Genomic DNA, 15,443 nt, shown 5'->3' with positions numbered 1-15,443 from the left:
TGTTTGCCTTATAAGTTAGACTCAGAGGAAAAAACAGAGCTATAAACATTAGCAGACTTAGTACATATCTATATTATTAAGCTCTTCAAGAAACTGAAAAAATGACTAGTGATTATATTTTTAAACCAAATCAAAGGGAGCCCTCAAGTTTAGGACAAACTGTTGCTTAAATGCCTGTCTTCTCAGCCACCGCCCCCATACATATGCTGAACACATTATACCATCAACAGAGAATTTTAAAATATAAAAAGCTACATTGATTTTGTATAATGAACATCAAGAAGTCCAAATTAAAAATGGAACTTTCTTTAAAAAAAAAAGGGCATGTCATTTTCAAGACATTTAGTTTTTGTAAAAAAAGATAAGCGCAATACATATAATTTCCCCAAAATGGAAAATATGAATAAAGTAAAAGTATTGAAGCCCGGATATTAAAACTCAGCAATTCTAATATCTGCTAGGATATCAGAACAAACTACCAGTCAATTTTAAGTTTCCAAAAGATGATTATGATTTGGGTAATAACTAAAATAATAATGGCATATGTTTTCAAAAAATAAGTCCCTTTAATGTTTTTAATGAAAGACATTATTATGACTAGATCAAATTAATTCTCTTTCTTACCAAAATGTGGTGATTTGTAGATAGGAAGAAGTAACATAACTGACATGTTTTGCCTCAGTCAGATTTTTTTTTTTTTTTTTTTTTACTATTGCCCATATAACTGTGCAATAACAATTTGGAAAATAGGGTTTTGCTCATAAAACTGATTAATTGGGACATAGTGGCAGGGAGAATTACTCCAAACACAGTTTTCTTCTTTTCTTACTTTTTAAAATTTTTATTTATTATACTTTAAGTTCTGGTGTACATGTGCTGAACATGCAGGTTTGTTATGTAGGTATACATGTGTCATGGTGGTTTGCTGCATCCATCACCCCATCAACTACATTAGGTATTTCTCCTAATGCTATCCCTTCCCTATCCCCCAACTCCCTTCTATCCCTCCCCCAGCCCCCACCCCCTGACAGGCCCCAGTGTGTGATGTTCTCCTCCCTATGTCCATGTGTTCTCATTGTTCAACACCCACTTATGAGTAAGAACATGCAGTGTTTGGTTTTCTGTTCTTGTGTCAGTTTGCTGAGAATCATGATTTCCAGCTTTACTCCACATGTAGTTTTCTATAGTTGATTATTAACTTGAAATGGTGATTTTGAGTTGATCCTACTGGAATGTTTTCATCTTCATTTGGAAAAATGAACACTTGCTATGGTAACTGTGCTCTTCTGGCATACACTGTCAGTGGCCTGATCAATATCACATCCCCATGTCTTCCCAGTTTATTGTGGGATGGTGCTATGCCCATTTTACAACTTCCCTTGTAACTAATGGCAGCCATTTAACCTCGTCCTCTTGGCCAAGCAAATGTAAGGGAGGTTCTGAAAAGCTTCCCAGAATATGTTTCATATTCTTGGTAAAAATGAATAACGTGCCTGGTATCACCTGTCTTTGCCAATTCTTCCTTCTTTGAACACTAAAATGATTCCTGAAGTTGCTGTCTTGAGAATATGATGTGATAAGAATGAAAATGCAAACAGAGATGATAAAACATGATTTGATAAGGCTGGTGTCTTGTATGATTTGCATTAGTGAGGCTATTTATCAGTTGAATATGCTGCTGTAACCAATAACCTCAAAACCCCAGTGGACAATGGAGGCTGTGTTCCATTAGACTGTCATGTGATGTATCACCAATCACCATGGCAGGGGGAAGGGAACTTGGCAGAAACACTGACTCTTAAAGGCTTCTGCCTAGAAATGCCACACATACACACATTCCATTGGCCAATGCAACTTACATAGCTATAGCTAACTTTAAGGAGGAAAGAAGCATAAATCTACCATATAGAATTGTACTATTCTATCATTCTTCCAAGAAGGAAGAAAGCCAAAATACTGATTAACAGCTTTAGTGAACAATTCAACTTTATCTTATGAGACAAAAAAAAAAAAAAAAAAAAAAAATTTTTTTTAAAAAAAAAAAAAAAAAAAAAAAAACTCCTATCTGTTTAGCCACTTAGAGTTAAATTTTCTATCACTTCTAACCAAAATTGTTCTTAGCCAACAAAGTGGAATTATTCTAAAACTGTATATATAAAATGTCATAGAGAAAAAGGATTATGGTTCTACTCAGCAATATTTAGAATTTTTTTTTAATTTTATAATTGGTCTTCCAAATGCTCCCTCCTTAAGGATAACAGATTCAGTGCAAGATTCGTAAATTGATTTATTTGACCCTAGGTTGGAAAGCAAAGCAGAAACCAAAGGACCTTGGACTGAAGCTCTGTGCCTCAACAAAAATACCCGGCAAATCAACTCTCCTGGGAAGATCAGCAACCAATAATTAATTTAATCACTACAGTTGGAAAAGGCTATTACTGTGTCACTCTCTTTCAAGACATATTTTGGTTACTAAGAATAATATTACCAGTTTAGAGAGTACAAAATGTGTCCAAAATTGTGCTAAGCCTTTCATATACAATTAAGTTAATTAAACATCACAAGGATCCTATGGATTATACACTGTTATTCACATTAAATATATGAAGAAATTGAGGTTTATTAAGATTACGAGATTTACTCAAGGTCACTGGGCTAATGAATAGTACCTTCATGATTGAATAGCAAATCTAACTAAACAGCTCAAGCACCTGTGAGGCTGTCCTATTTCTACATGCCGAAAAAATTTTCAAAGTCACCAATGCCCTTTTTGAAGCGCTGAATCTTCCTTGCACTGTCTTAAACTCATATTTTAATTCAGCCTTTAAATTATTGTTTCTCAGTCCAATTTCTGTACTCTTAAACCTATACTATACTATCTCTCTTGTACTTACTAAAATAAAATGAATTTCACAGTGAAAAACATATAAGCTCTTCACTGGAAGAGGAGGGAAGGATCTGAAAGACAGAGTAAGTCACAAGTCAAACATAAGCGAACAACAGAGGGATGTCATCTTAAGACTTAGATGTAGAGCATTAAAAAATATTCAGGCAAAGAACAATAGTTAAGAAAAACCACTACTCTGCATGCTGGGTAGTCCTCTTATTCTATCACTTATTGAAACACCCTTGTAGACCTGCATTCATTCATCTATCTTATAACATTTATTATCAATTAGTATTTAGTAATTACAATATGTGAAGTGCACTGTCTACAAAAATATGAAGACACGGTACCCTCCCTTGAGAAGAGTTATATTCTGTAAAAAAAAATCTTCAACGGCACTTGAATGGGGGTAGGAGAGGTTCAAGTCCCAGGGAAATTCTTATACTAGCCAGAGGTATTTTTATGAAATGCAAATCATATCATATTTCTCCTCTTCTTAAATCTCTTCAATGATATTTCAATAACATTTTACTAAAATCCAAACTTTTTGCCTTGACCTAAAGGTATCTACAAATTCTGGTCCTATTTTATTTCTTCCTCTCTTCACTCTCTCTTCTATTCACTAGACTTGAACCACATAGCCTTCTTCCTTCCTTTAGAACACACAAAACTGATTTGCAACTCTAGATTTTTGCTCTTTTATTATCTTCACCTGCAGCATGCTGTCCCTAGATTCTTGCATAGGTTTTTTACATTCATCCTTTAAACTTCAGGTCAAATGTCATTTCCAGGGAGAGGATTGCACTCAGACCTTCCTCTACTCTACTTATCTTATTGTCTTGCTTTATTATCTTTATTACCCTTACCACTAACTGAAATCATCCCTTTCATATGTTTACATGTTTATTATTTGCCCCCCAGCTCAAATACAACCTGAATGAGGCCTGGAAACTTCTCTGCATCCCCAATGTCTAAAAGGTTACCTGATACATAATCTTGTTCAACAAACTTTTATTTAATAAATAAATTAATTAGCAAGTTAGTCATCTCCTTGATTTTGATCTGGGCATGAAAAAATAATGATGAAATATCAGATTGGACAGAAATTCAAGTCACATGATGTAAGAAGTATTTTTATGCCACATGATTTTGACAATTCTTGGGTATCACTTCAAATGCATTAGTAATCACATTACCTATAGGTTGTTGTTTGCCCCACTTCTAATTCTAGCCACTACTGTGGAAATCATTTTCATGCATGCTTTGGGCAGGAGCATTCTTGCAGGATGTTGACTTCCCCTGTCCCCTATTTCTTACTTCCTGTCCATGACATTCTCTGATAATATGCTAGAGACTCCTGTAGGATCGCACATGGCAATTATGCACGTACAACCCAGAAGGGTAGGACCCTTGAAACCCACAGAGCTACCCTTCACCAGGAAGGAAAAGGAACTGAAGGACCAATACTTCCCATTTTAGCCTGCAGCAAGGAGTTCAATACATTTGAGAATCTGAGAACCTAAGATTCCTCAAAAGGTTCCTGCTCCCTGGATCACTTCCCAAATAAACCAGGTGCATGAAGATCTTTGCCTTAAGCTCTGCTTTCCAAAGACAACATGCCTAAAATAGCATGTTATTGCCTAAAATTGCATGCCTAGGAGTCTAAATTGTTTTCTTCCTGTAAGCAATTAGAAATCTTTGAAGACTTTTGAGCAGGAAAGTAACATAATCATTTTTGCAAGTAAGAAAAGTCATTTTGATGATAGTGTGAAGGATGAATTACAGAAGTCAAGGCTGATGTTTTGACAACTAGTCAGAAGATAAACTCAGTAAACTAGGTAACAATGAGTGATTAAACTCCAGTGATGAAACTGGATTTGGAGAGAAAGAGAAAATCGAGATTGTGAAATAAACGGGAAAAAACATATAAGGACTGTGAAGTAAAGGAGGTAAGCATTAGTAATCACATGGCCTGTAGGTTGTTGTTTGCTTCTGTCAGTGCACTGTAGCACACTGAGCATACTACCCCTCAAAGGAGTAGTGACAGGATGAAATTCAATCTGCTTTCCAACAAATTTCATAAAATTAGCCCACAGTTTTCTGGCATGCTTTAAACATAGATTTTATGAAGATAAACCGAGACCTCTAGGAAATTCTTTCAGGCTTGGGACTGAATAATAAAACGGTGTTTTTAGCAATTTTTATTTTCCCTGTTGAGTAATTTTCAATATGTTTACTTTTTAAGTGTCAATATATTATATGAAAATATTACTTCCAAGTTTATTTCACTTGTGGAGAAACTGGAGACTAACAGAGTGCCATGTTTTAAAAACACAACACTGTATATGTGGCTGACATGTGAAAGAGTTACAAGCTCAAAGGGCCTAACTTTCAAATACAGACCAATCAGTAAAGACATGATAAATGTACAAAGGAAGGCCATTATAATGGTGGTTTGGGTCACTGGGCAAGAGAATAAGAAAGATGACCGAAGAACATGGGCTCACAAGTAACTATTGCTCATTAATTCTGACTGAGATCAGTAAGTGATGTTCCTTCCATTTACCCACAGCAAGCATGAGCACATCTGAAATAAATGAAAGCCTCTTCTGCTTAATGTAACATAAAAATATATATTAAATGGAATTTTTAATGTGCATGAATGCTATTTCTTATTAATAATTTCATTTCATTTTGGCAGGAACAGCCAAATCTCAAAATAATATTGAAAAGTCTGACAAGAAAACTCAATTATAAAATGTGGAAAAATGTAGAGAAATATTTAGTGATGGATATAGCACAATGTTAGCTGACCTTTACATTCCTTGATTATATTGAATTAATAGCCTCTGTGGTGATGGTAATTACATAAAATGGCATAGTGAAAAGGCCACTGTGTTACATAAAATCTCCATGGAAATAGAAACTCACTAGTTTATCTTTTTTTAATGCTGTAAAGGCATTAATTTGTCACTGTAAACAACACACTTCCATTCAATGAACCCTGACTTTATCTTGTGGGTAAGTCTCTCTCTCTCCCAAGACATTTATTTTTCTGTTACCAACGCAAGTTCCTCTGCTGAGTTCCTGACTCTTGATCTTTATGGATGGATAACCAATCCTGATCCACATACCATGACCAAACATGAGCCAGCATGCTTTATACCTGGACCAGAGGTATGGAAACGATGGCTCTGGGCCAAAATCTACCATCTGTTTTTATAAAGTTTTATTGGAACAAAGCCATGCCTGTTGTTTGTGTATTGTCTATGGCTATTTTCACACTACACTGGCAGAGTTGAGTGGTTGTGACAGAGAGCATATGGCCCACAAAATTTAAAATATTTATCTTCTGGCCCTTTACAGAAAGTTTGAATACCCCTAATCTTCTCTAATCACTTGAAAATCAACATTGATCACCCTAAGATGTAATCAGCAAAGTAGCTACCAAGATGGTAGCAGGATTATAACAATATAAAAATAAAAAACAAAAACAAAAAAAAAAAAACGCTTTTCTCTTTAATCCTAAGGCTCTTTTTAAATTTTCCAATTTGAACATTGGTAAGAGATACCTATTCTTAAGAAGTATGCACTCAGAACCACCAAGGTCTAAAGCATCATTATGGGAAAATGGCTACCTTTATTCCCCTAAATGTTTTAATTTTTCTCATTTTCTGTACCTACTTTTCTGCTCATCCGTCTACCAGCAATATCATTTAGGATAGGGCACAGTATGAGAAAAAAAAAAGCAATTTCTTTGGACTATGGATTTTAAAACATATAGCTACTCATGAAAATTAGATAGTTCAACCTGTTGAAAGGCAACAGGGTTCCATAAAATCAACTGTACCTCCTCTACGGAGAAAACACAATTAAACTACCAAGGAAGTAATTGCAAGTAGCTAAAGAATGGTAATAATTTTTGGAGAACAAATTTTAGAATCAACATTTGGAAGAAATCGTACATCCCTGTAGAATTTCCTAGGAAGAAACTAATCTTACTTACTCACTACAGTGATAGCTAGGAGAAAGAACAAAACTCACTTCCTACAGTGTGGGGGGTAAACTGTCCAATACCACAGTGAATTTAAATAGGATTGGTGTAGAACTGGAAATCTGTAGTTTTAACCAATTTTTGAGATTCTAATGGGAATGGCCCTTGTACCATACTCTATAAAACACAATGTTAATAGTTTCTCAGCCTTTTGGCTAAGATCAAGTGTAGTATCTGCTCTTATCAGTTTAAAACACAATGTTTATTTTCTCCACTGGTGTTATACCTTGCAATAATCATTTTAAAATGATAAATTAATATACATTCATGGTAAAAGAATAAAATTCCATTTTAAAAGTTTTAGTAAACTAAATAATTTTTTGTAAAGACATTTTAGATGACTAAGAAATCTTAACACCTTAGTAGGTTCTAAGATTGTTATTCTCTTCTGTCATTATGTCATTTGTCTATTAACTTCTTCCCTTTTTGAAAGAAATGTTTTATTTGAATGGAATTAAATTCATCAATTTATTTGCCTTATGGGTTATGCTTTGAAAATGTAAGATGTTTTTCTTTATTAGGTAGGAGGCTTTTTCATGAATGGTTATTGTTTTACCTTTCATAGTGAGGTTTAATTTAAATAGAGATAACCTTGTACTTAGTAGAAATTAAGTTTTATTATTTTTCCATAGAGTTTGACAGTCTTATTTAGTTTTTTACAACACAGCTATTTCCCATGGACTTACGGGTCATTCTTGAGTACGTCTGTATATCTCCACAAATTACCTTCATGCAGCGGTCTGTCTCTGTTGTTCTCCAATTTTTTGGCATTGATCTGTTCTGTTCTTGAACTAATTTATGCTGCTTTTAGTACTCTCTTTATATTTTTATTTGCATATTATTTTTATTTCTTTATATGTAATATATAATTTCTTTATATTTAATATATAATTTAATATATTTTTATAATACTAAGTAATCCACCCAAGATCATGAAATATCTTTCTATATATCCATTTTCATCATAAAGATCCTATGTTTTTGGTTAAGCCTAAAATATTTTTTTGATTTCTATTGGTTTTATAAATTACAAAAAAACAGAAAAAGAGATAGAAAAAAGGAAAAATATAGACTCACTTATGAACCTAGGTTCATCTTAAAATATTAGCTAACCATGAAAATATGGAAAAGGTGATTTGATGTGACTCCTTTGAATAGGCTATATAACAGAGCAAATGTGACACAATGTCACTCCTATGAGCAATTAGAACTGCTAAGGTTTTGCAAGCTTACCAGTGCCAACCTGAAATAATTGAAAGGATCAGAATTTAGATTAAAAGAGTATATTCAAGTGCAAAGTTAAGAATAGCCATTTAGGCAACAGACTCCAAAGGAATGGGGTCAGTACTCCAAAGTTAAAAGTTAAGGTTCACTTATATAGGCAGAAAACAATGAAATTTTGTAGGATTATACCATTTTCTATACAAGGCTAGTTTATGAGATATAACAATTCAGCTGCAGTTTGTCTTCTTTTCCATACATCTTATTTTTCTTTCTAATTTAAAAAAGTGTATTTAACATTCCATATTAATGTGATAGTCATAAAGTCTTTGTGAGAGAGAGGAAAGAGGGAAGATAATTTGTAATCAACAGGTAAGAGGAAAGAAGTCTTCCCCGGCACCCCTTAGTCATTTACAATATTTTATAAAACAATGTAAGTAAAAATGCTAACATATAATCAGAAAAACAAATGTTACAGCTGCTTAGGTTAGGCTGCTGTTTATGTGGCTCAGATCTCATAATTACATTCCCTAAGGCTCAAAATATTTTAAAGTTCCAACAGCTTAGATTGTGAATTACTTATTTTCACATATGGAATTCAAGCTCTAACAATCACTAGAGGAAATGGGCAGAAAAATTGAAAGAAAGCCAAAGGGTATCCCTAGAGGGAGCCACATTTAAGGGACAAAAGAAAGTAGCATAATCTAGAATAATATAAAAAAAGAAATACGATGGATACTGTAATAAAAATTATGAGACTTTCGGGCTTTCAAAATAAGGTTATTAGTGATGTCAGTCACACTGTGGGAATTGGAAAGAAGATTTAGTGAAATCAAAAGACTAGTGTGTGATTCCACTGCTTAAACTTATTCCTCATTTTTTAAAGATGTAAAATAGCACTTCAGTATAAACTGTATTATTGTGTTTCTATGATTTAACAGAAAATGATTCCTAAAATTAGTGAAATTTTAAAATCTGACTAAATAGGACCAAATTCTAACTTTCCTAAACTTTTGTTTTGTTCTATTTTAAAAAAAAAAATGTTTAGAGGACATTTATCTCTTTGGATAGCTTTAGTGTATTCTAGAATGATTTTTTGGTATACTTCCTGTTTATTGGTATTCACTTTTATTTTTCCTTTTAAAGTTTTTCACTTTTGACTTGACCCTACTAACTGGAGTAAAAGAAAATCAGTGCTTTTTGTTCCATAATTCTTCAATTGACTTCTTTTTCTTATGTTTAAGATATACCACAGGAAGTTCGGTATATAGATATGGACTGATACGTTATCCTTCTGTCTAACAAAAAAAACAGTATAATTGTTATAAAAATGTGATTATTTTGTAGATTTGGTTTCAAAGCCTAAAAACTGATTTGAGTAACACTTTTTCTTGAAAGATACTAAACATGATTTTTTCTATTATATACCAATTTTATCCATTCAAATGACCATTGTGTTTTCCTAAGAGACTTAGTTTTGTGCTAATAGAGATGGTATCACACTCTCACATTTATTGAAATCTAAATGCCACCATGTTGAGTGAAATCTAGATATAGCCTATTGTTATAAAAATGTCAATCCATTATATCACCCAAGGACAGTCGTGAAAGAGAATGTTTTATAAAGTACTCATTCTTTATTGATTTTGAATGAACAAAAAAAATGAGAGCATACTTTAAAAAGTCATACTTCTTTAGGTGATGTCTATAAATTTTTTAAATTGCAGCTAACATTTGGGCTTTCTGAGCAGTCTCTGAACAATGTTTAAGAACCTAGACTCAAGCCAGGCTGTCTGCTTTGTTGGTTCCTTGACCTACTCTTTATGAGGCCCTGAGCAGGATGTCACACTTTTGAGCACTTATTATGTGCAAGCACTGTTCTATTTTCCCTTAGTAACCCGATTTTCAGATGAGACAATGGCAGCACTGGAAAGTGAACCAATTTGTCCAAGGATGTTCAGCTAAGTAAATGCAGAGCTAGAATTCCAACCAAGGCCACCTGACCCATGAGTCCAAGCTCTGTTTAAACTCTGTTCTAAAACTTTCATTTTAGTATTTTAGCTAAAATGATTATTTTGAAATGAGCAACTGTACTTTTTCTGGTGTAGCAGCTAGTTTTCCTTAACTAAACAAGGATAGATCTTCTTGATGGGACATAGCCCTCTGTATAGCAGGTGTTTATACGTTTGGACCCTAATAGCCTTACTAGGAGAAAGCCTTGCTAGAGAAAGTGCTGCAATTTGGTATCAAAATAAACTATTAACTCTTAACAGACTCTCAAATTTGCATGGCAATAGTCTGCTAATCTGTTTAATAATCTGCCTCAATTGGCAAGAGTTATTTCAAAACTTTTTTCCTCTCATGAAACCTCCAAGTGTACCCCACACCTATGGCCCAGAAGATAAGGCACTAACTTGGAGCTGATGGAGTCTTTTTATCTTCTTGATTTAAAACATTGAGGCCTCTGTACATAAGAATCTACACACATGCTATCCTCCTTCCTGCCTAAAATAACTGAATACCATTTCCTCCTCCTAAGGCCTATCACTCCGTTAGCATTCTAGATCCTATTCCACCACATTTACTCAAAACCTGCACACTGAGTATGCCTTTGCCATCTTGTGTTCTTTTATTTTCTTTTCCTTTTGAGACAGAGTCTCACTCTGTCACCCAGGCTGGAGGGCAGTGGCGGGATCTCGGCTCACTGCAAACTCCACCTCCTGGGTTCAAGTGATTCTCCTGCCTCAGCCTCCCAAGTAGCTGGGATTACAAGTGCCTGCCACCACATTGAGCTAATTTTTGGTTTTTTAGTAGAGACAGAGATTCACCATATTGACCTTGAACTCCTAATCCCAAGTGACCCGCCCGCCTCAGCATCCCAAAATGCTGGGATTACACGTGTGAGCCACCATGCCTGGTCTGTTGTGTGCTTAAGTGTGCTCAAGTCTTAATAATCTTCCCTCTAGCCTCACAGCCTCCTCCAGCTACCACTTTTGTCTCTCTTCCCTTAATAGCCAAACTTCTTAAAAACATCAACTATATTTTTATCTTCATCTCCACCATACTACTCACCTCCTAGTCCAGGATTCTATCAGTAACATCCCACATAAACAGTTTTTACTAACATTATCTATACCTACAAGTAGTTTAGTCAGTCCTGTCTTACTTGTTATTTCAGCAGAATTTCACAGATCCTACTACGGAAATGCAAATTGTGTTTCCCAGCAGAGAGCTATCCTTGACTCCCACATCAATATATCTAACTACCTACTCGATATACCTGCTGATGTCTCAGAGAGACATCAAACTGAACTAGCATTTTCTCCAAACCCATCCCATTGCAATGTTTCCTAATTCAGGGAATGGCTCAAGGCAAGTTATTAACCCTTGAGTCTCTTCAAACCTCTGACTCCCTCACCCCTCACCCAATATTTCATCATTGTTAATTTTAACTCCTAGGTATCTGTCTAGGCTGTCCATAAAGAGTTTATATGTCATACATTATAGAACATCTTCAGTACAGTATGGGACATCATTCTATAATTGAACACATTAATATTTCTGCAGTGAATCATTAATTCATATAACAGTATATGAGATGAATAATAACTATAAATAGCTTCATGTCAATTAATTTCATGTTCTGCTGTCATATGAGTTCAGTTAGGTCAGATTTTCTACCAAATGAGTTATAAAAACAGTTTTTAGTTATGGAATTTGAAATTCAGAACTGTACTTAAGCGATTGTGAATCTGCCACAAAGTACCAAGAAGTAATGTATATAGTGATTAAGAGCATGGGCAGCAGAGCTACACTATCTGAGTCCAATTCCCTCTCCATCACTAACTAGATCTTAGACAAGTAACTTAGTTTTTCTGTGCCAAACTTTTCTCATCGGTAAAATATGAGTAATAAGTTACCCATCTCACAGGATTTTTTAGGCCAAATAAGCTAATACATGTAAAGTGCTTAGAACAGTGTTTGATACAGAGTAAAAAATCAGTATTAGCCACCGCAAAGCTTATGCTATTTAAACAATGGTGCAGTTCAATGTCCTTGTACTTATGAAACTATGAAACCTTCTTAGCCATAGGATTTTTATTTATTTAATTTCATTTTACTTTTTGAGAGACAGTCTCACTCTGTCACCAAGATTGAAGCACAGTGGCACGATCACAACTCACTGCAGCCTCAACCCTCTGGGCTCAAGCGATCCTCTCACCTCAGCCTCCCAAGGAGCTAGGGCTACCAGCATGCACCACCACACCTGGCAAACTTTTTAAATTTTTTTGTACAGAAAGGATCTCACTATGTTGCCAGCTGATCTTGAACTCCTGGGCTTAAGCAATCCTTTTACCTCGGCCTCCCAGAGTCCTGGGATTACAAGAGTAAGCAACTGGCCAGAATTGTTGAGTGAAAGGAAATATCACTTACAATTTTGATAAATAAACAATAGAAATTGTCCTTCCCAACGTTTTCAACAATTAATACTCCCCAAAATATCATATGAGCTTACCCAACATCCCAAATCCTCTCTGATGCGGGATAAACTCAACCAATTTTGGTAAGTCTGGAAGGTGAGAAAATTATATGTATATCTTGTAGTTTCTATTATTTCTTTAATTATGGGAGATTCTTTTTAAATCCCTTTAATTATGAGAGAACAAAATATTTCATTAATTTATTGGTTATACATATCACTACACAAACGTACATGTATATAATTTATTGGTTATGTATATCACTACACATACATCTTCTGCCCATTTTTAATTGTGAAATATCTGGGGTTTGAATATTTAAAACTCATTAAGGGAAGAATAGAAATTAAGTTTTTTTCTTTTACATATATGTGTATTTGTATGTATGTATATATTTATACATAACTGAATTATTTTTAATATTTCATACATCATCCATATGAGTTGTCCCACATCTCACCAGAGGGGCCTGCCCTAGATTCGCTGCCACGCCCAGTCATTAAGCAGGAGCATCCAGTGAAAAGCATTGTGTCAGTACAAATGCAGTGGTAAATTCAGAGCAGCAGCAGGAGCCATCATGCCGCTATTCTCCCTGCAGCAGGAAATCTCTGCAGTAAATTGCCATAGTTGCCAAAGCCCACCTTGGGGCAGTACAGATCTAGCACTCCATGAAGGTCTGGAGGATGCCTCTCCACAGCTGTTGTGGGACTCTCTTCTCAAGGAGAAGCCTAAAAGAGGTTCGTTAGTAAGATGAACTAGAGCCTCATCATTATAGTTGGCTTCAGGGCCACAGCTGGTACACAGGCTCGCCTGCCTCCACTTTCCATTTTAAATTTATAACTTCACCTATGACCTCAAGAGGCATGGGTAACAACTGTGACCCAAAGCCTCCTTTTTGAGGGGTGTGAGCAATCAGTAATCATACTTTTTTCACTTTACATTGTTGTTCTTGTTCATTCATTGTTTCAATAGGGCAAGGTAGTAGTGGAAGGCAACCAAAGATCACATGAGCATCACAAATATTTCTCCCTGTCCCACTGCATAAAAGTGGCCTATATCCTCCTCCTGGTCAGAGTTGTTAACCTCTGCCATGATGATGACCCCTTCTGTACAGATTCTGGGACATAAAAAGTATCCGGTAACCTAATAGCAGATGACACTTGTAGCTCAATGGGAAACTTGCTGTGTCCTCTGCCAAGAGTGAGTCTCTTTTAGGGCCCAAGACCTCCAACCCTGCAAGTGTAGAGTAGTGGGACAGGAAACACAGCGCTATTGGGAAGGGCGATATGTTGGGCCATTCCTGCTTAAACTCTATTTCTGAACGTATGTCTTCTTACTAGGGACACAACACTGCATAGAGGTCTCTGGTTTAATACATACATTGTATCCTGAACAATGACACCTCATTCTTTCAGAGTGTTACATCTAAAACTTTGCCTTTGGCAGGGTGTTCCAGCATTCACTGATGACAGCTCCTCCCTGCATGGTATGGTATGTGATCTAATCAGTGGATCCAGTGAAACTACTTGTCCACATTGTCATGTTGTATGGAATGTGGGATTCAGTGTCTGTGGACAGGCATCCCATAGTCCCACAACAGTAGTGCTACCTGAGCTCTGTGGGCAGGGAAGACCAACTTACATGCAGAATATTAATCTATCCCTGTGAAAGCAAATTTCTGGCCCTTCCAGGACAGAGGGTTATACTATATGTATATTATTATATAGTTGATTGCCACAGACTGACTTGTTGGTCTTCTTAATGAAGCATGTCATATTGGGGGCTCAGCACCAGCTCTCAATTTTACTAAGTTTCTAAGGAGTCACTTTAATAGTAAATTTATCTCATCCCCTACGGTTCTTGACAGGGTTTTAAATTCCCTTTCCAAAGAAAGTGCCTCCAAGCTAATAAATTATTATTTGTCCTATCTTACATTCTAGCTCTTTTATGAAGCACCCTGAAAATCTACTCTCAGGCATACCCGCTTGGCTCCTACCAGTACATTATAACTCAGTTTCACTGTGCCTTCAGATTACTATCTTTCCCTTATCAGGCCCAGCAGATGGGTTATGCTGGAATTTAACCTTAATTAACCTGGGAGCCAGAAGAGGAACAAGGATGAGTTCCTGAGTGAGACACCTGTTATCTTACATGGATAAGGCCTCTGCAGAGCATTCTAGCAAAAGCTTACCTGCTTTTCTAGACAATCTCCAGAGCCAACCTATGCAGGAGTTTCACCCCAAATGTCCTTTCTATGTTTCTGCATTCTGGGTTTCCACTCCAGAACCCTGAATTTAGCGTAACAGACCTGTCTTTAATGACAAACATTCAAACATCTCTGGAGCTCTGTGACTGTCAAATCTTTGTTTTGCTGCACAGTTGTGTCTGCTCTTCTACTCCGAAGATAAGGGACTCATTAGACGCTACAAAGAGGCTTTCTAGTTCCCACACTTAGCTTTTAATAGCTCTCAGTTTCTCATTATTCCTCTGTAGGATGGCAATACAACTTGGTACTAACAAGTCAATGCTGCTGTCTTTGTAAACATTCCCCCCACTTCCCTATCTCTCAAATATCTGACTCATCACACCTTCGAGGGCATTCCCCTTCTTGGTATGCTTTCCCAAGTTACCACTGGTGAAATATTTAGCAACTGAGTCACCAACTTGTGCCAGGGATGATCACTGAGGATGGCATCTTCTTTGCCCACTAGGTGCTTGGTGAGCTAGTCTCACATCCTCATCCTATCACCTGCTTTCTTGGATCCCTCTAATAACCATTGTGTTTATTTAGGTCTGCTGA

At 35.9% G+C, this 15,443-nt stretch overlaps 1 pseudogene; it reads left to right on the top strand.

Moving 5' to 3' along the window:
- Nucleotides 1–7,076: 7,076 nt before the first annotated feature.
- On the top strand, nt 7,077–7,200 carry LOC119468648 (annotated as a pseudogene).
- Nucleotides 7,201–15,443: the final 8,243 nt, after the last annotated feature.

Source organism: Cebus imitator, unplaced genomic scaffold, assembly GCF_001604975.1.
Source record: "Cebus imitator isolate Cc_AM_T3 unplaced genomic scaffold, Cebus_imitator-1.0 Scaffold465, whole genome shotgun sequence".
NCBI classification, from domain to species: domain Eukaryota; kingdom Metazoa; phylum Chordata; class Mammalia; order Primates; family Cebidae; genus Cebus; species Cebus imitator.
Note: the sequence above shows the minus strand (reverse complement) of the source record. Positions and strands in the feature narration are given on the sequence as shown.